General features: G+C 38.5%; 1 pseudogene; it reads right to left on the bottom strand.

Moving 5' to 3' along the window:
• Positions 1-206: 206 nt before the first annotated feature.
• Positions 207-2338, bottom strand: LOC122200328 (annotated as a pseudogene).
• Positions 2339-3979: the final 1641 nt, after the last annotated feature.

Genomic DNA, 3979 nt, shown 5'->3' with positions numbered 1-3979 from the left:
AGCCCACACCTAAGAATACAGGGATGAGTGGTGCCAGGCACTCTCCAATCCTGGAGCTCCTCCTCTGCCTGGACAGCAGGGATCAGGGGCCTGATGATCCCTTGGCCTGCAGTGGTTTTTTAGCCTGGGCACATGGACGTACACAGAGTTTGGGATATCTTGGTCCTTTAGGACAAGGGTAGGCTGTCCCAAATGTCTACTGCTCTTTATTCTTTCATTTCACTGAAGGAGCAGTAGTTGGGCCCCAGGTTTCACACGGTGTAGTCAGTGTTGGTGTCTCACTTGCCACAGTGATACGCAGTGGCTACTGGGTACATACACAGGGAGTCTACATGGCGAGCACAGCTAGGCACTCTAACCACGTCATACATCAGCTCCTTGGAGGAACATATTTTCTGAATGTTGGGCCTGCCTGGGTTCTTGTACACTAGAGCCTGAGGAGTTTAGGAAGGAGAGAGTTAGATTATAATTCTGGAAGTTTCCTTTTGGCTTAGTCAAAATGAGACAGGGATTTTGGGGTGCCTGTGTAACTCAGTCAGTTGAGCATTTAACTCTTGATTTTGGCTCAGGTCATGATCCCAGGGTCATGGGACTAAGCCCTGCATCTGCCTCCACACTGAGTGTGGAGGCTGCTTGGGATTCTCTCTCTCTCTCTCTCTCTCTCTCTCTCTCTCTCTCTCTCTCTCTCAAAAAAAGAGGGATTTAATACTGCTTATTCTAATATTTGTCCTCTGAAGACCAGGTTGTAGGATCCTTAAGCACAGGAAACATGACCTTATTTTAAAAAATGCATGTTATACCACTTTTCTAAACTGTCCTGGAAATGTTATAGAAAATATGACTGTTTCCTTCCTCCCCACCATGATAATACCCACATGTTTAATATTTGTAAAGTTCTATAAAACTTTAAATTTGTATGGCATAAAAGCATGTAGAGATAAAGGAATAAAGAAATATGACCTTGGAATATAAAGATTTTTCTTTTTGTACTTAGTAATCTGAAGCTATGTTAATGACAGATAAAAACATATAACACTTCAGTTTAATTGCTTATAAAGATATTTCCATCACTCTTTTCTATGTATATTTAAAAGAGGAATAAGAGTCATATGCTGAATTATTCATGTTTGCCTGAAATATGAGTGAAGTCTCATATTGGATTTTGGACCTTCTATTGCTTTTTAAGTTTTTCCTTGCCACTGCCTTAAATTCTTTGTATTTGCATGGTTCTTAATCCAAAAGTAAATGACATAGTTTCAATCTCAATACATTTAACTCAAGCCAAGTATGTTTCACTCTTCTACTTGCCCAATGAGAAAATAATTGGCTTTAAGGGAGAGAAGAGGTTGCTGGTTAATTCCTTTCCCAGGCTGGCCACAAGGTCTCTATCCCACCTAAAGTGCAGTGAGTTAAATTTCATTGATCAAATTTTTACTATCACATAAAGCATATTCATTAAAATGCAGCCACCTTAAATTTCAGTTTATTGGACCCCTGTACAGCCAGATGCAACAGAAAAATGGCAAAGAAGAAACATGTTCACTGAAAACTGGCCAATTGTGAAGAAGCTGTAGAGAATGTAGACAAATGGTTTAATGCCCTTATGCCTTGATTTCCTCACCAGCATAAAGGGAGTAGGTTTGCTGATTCCTTTTGGTTCTTATCTACAGGGATTGATTATTTTCAGGCTGCTTGCTGGCATTTGTGTTAAAGGTAGAGCAATAAAATGAATCTTCTAATTGGGTGTTTGTGTTTTTATTTGGCTTTAAAGACATTTTGGTACTATACCTGTTACAAAGGTATGCCTTTTAATTATTGCATTTGGCTGTTTGAGAGTATTGATCATATTCCATGATCAAATATAGATATGTATTCATGCCCATGTTTATCTCTCAATAGGTAAAGCTAGCAGAAAAATACTCTTTTAAAATGCAGAATTGGCACATCACTGAAGCATTCATTTACATCAATATGAGCTGTCCCAAATTTGTTTTACCCAAATTAAATCCAAACCTAGACATTGAAATGGTATCATGGTAATTAACCTTAATCACAATGCAGAGAAGTTGGCTAAGCGATTCATGGCTATTGTTGAGGAGAGACAAAATATTGATAAATTGGGAATTAATGAAGCCTGCCTTGTACAGATCCTCAGTACCCTCACTTCCAGCAGGAGTGAGTTCCTGCCCAGGTGTAGCAGTAGTCCACACACCAAGTGGCATTGGTGCTTATGCAGAAGGGGTATTCCTTTCTCCACTGTGATGGTGATGTTCGTCATGCTCATGCAGCAGATTGCTCTCCAGCAATAGAAGAGAAAGCAAAACTGGACTGACTTCATCCTGGATTAGGAAGCAAACAATTAGAAACTCAAGGTATTTTCACCGTCATGAACTTTGACCCAGTCAGACTGAATGGAAATAAACCTGCTCCCCAAACTCCACAGTCACATTCAGCTTTAACAAGCATATTTTGACAAAAGAGAAACATGTTACAGATGAGAACTCCTCATAAAATTCTTTAAGTGGAGGTGTATTTTTTTTTTTTTTAGGGATTAAAATGCTTCAGGGGATTATCTTAAAATGAAAATGATTGCCTGGAACCAGGCAATTGTCATTGTTAAATGGCCCCTTCAGTCTCAGTTTTAATGACCATTTTGATTTTAATAAAGAAAATTTTGTGCCTGAGAATTCATTTTTTGATTTTTGAATTAACTAAATAAGGGCATATAATTTTGTTCACATTTGATTAGTAGGAAAATATTTCAAAGGTCAAGTTAATAGGTCTATAAAATTAGTTAGTTGCTGTCCCTGTTTGTAATAGATACATAAATTTTGAGAAATTAAACTGGCATGTCTGGACTTCCTACAAGGCAGTAATAAAAATTTCTTTCCTGAGAGTCTCAATTTGTTTTTTAGATCCTGAGAATCAATAATTTAAAAAATATCCCCAATTGATAACTACAGGAGCAGAAACCTGTAGTCTGTTGTCTTGGATGAGGAATGCCACAGACAGAGGCAAATCTCAAGTCTACCATTTATACAATAGCATGTGTACCTACTAACGTGGTCAATTTCTTGGGTATTAAAATGTTCCAGGGCTTGACTAGCCCTTAAATTGAAGAAGTATTTCAATAGATAGAATGTTCAAATATTGTTAAAACTGTCTATCTTTTTTTTTTAATTATTTTTTAACGTTTATTTATTTTTGAGACAGAGACAGAGCATGAACGGGGGAGGGTCACAGAGAGAAGGAGACACAGAATCTGAAACAGGCTCCAGGCTCTGAGCTGTCAGCACAGAGCCCGACGCGGGGCTCGAACCCACGGACCGTGAGATCATGACCTGAGCCGAAGTCGGACGCTTAACTGACTGAGCCACCCAGGCGCCCCTAAAACTGTCTAAACAATATATTAGGGAAAAGAATGCTAAAATAGATTACTTTTTCAGAACTAAATTCAATATAATAGCATATCTACTCCTTTATTTTGTTGGTTTATACATGACTATAGATTTTTCTTTGTCATCTTTGATTTCATGAATTCAGAATCTCCAAGATTTGGTTTTGGCTATGATGAGAATGGTGGGTCAGAGAAATAAATAATACATTTCTGAAAAGTATATTGAAATTATATGACCTCCATCACTGGCCTTTTAACTCCTTCCTTAGACTCCTGTCCCCAATGGTCTGCCTAATCCCCAAATCCCACTCACCAATTTAGCAACATCACTATTCTATTTTTAATTCCCAAAATGTGCTGTTGATCCTTTTCTCCTCAAATCTACTATGGACCCAAATCTTCTTTTTTTAAAAAAATTTTTTATGTTTTTATTTTATTTTTGAGAGAGAGACAGGTGCGAGTGGGGGAGGGGCAGAGAGAGAGGGAGACACAGGCACTGAATCAGGCTCCAGGCTCTGAGCTGTTGGCACAGAGCCTGACGCGGGGTTCGAATTCACAGACTGTGAGATAATGACCTGAGCC

Source organism: Panthera leo, chromosome D1, assembly GCF_018350215.1.
Source record: "Panthera leo isolate Ple1 chromosome D1, P.leo_Ple1_pat1.1, whole genome shotgun sequence".
Taxonomy (NCBI): domain Eukaryota; kingdom Metazoa; phylum Chordata; class Mammalia; order Carnivora; family Felidae; genus Panthera; species Panthera leo.
Note: the sequence above shows the minus strand (reverse complement) of the source record. Positions and strands in the feature narration are given on the sequence as shown.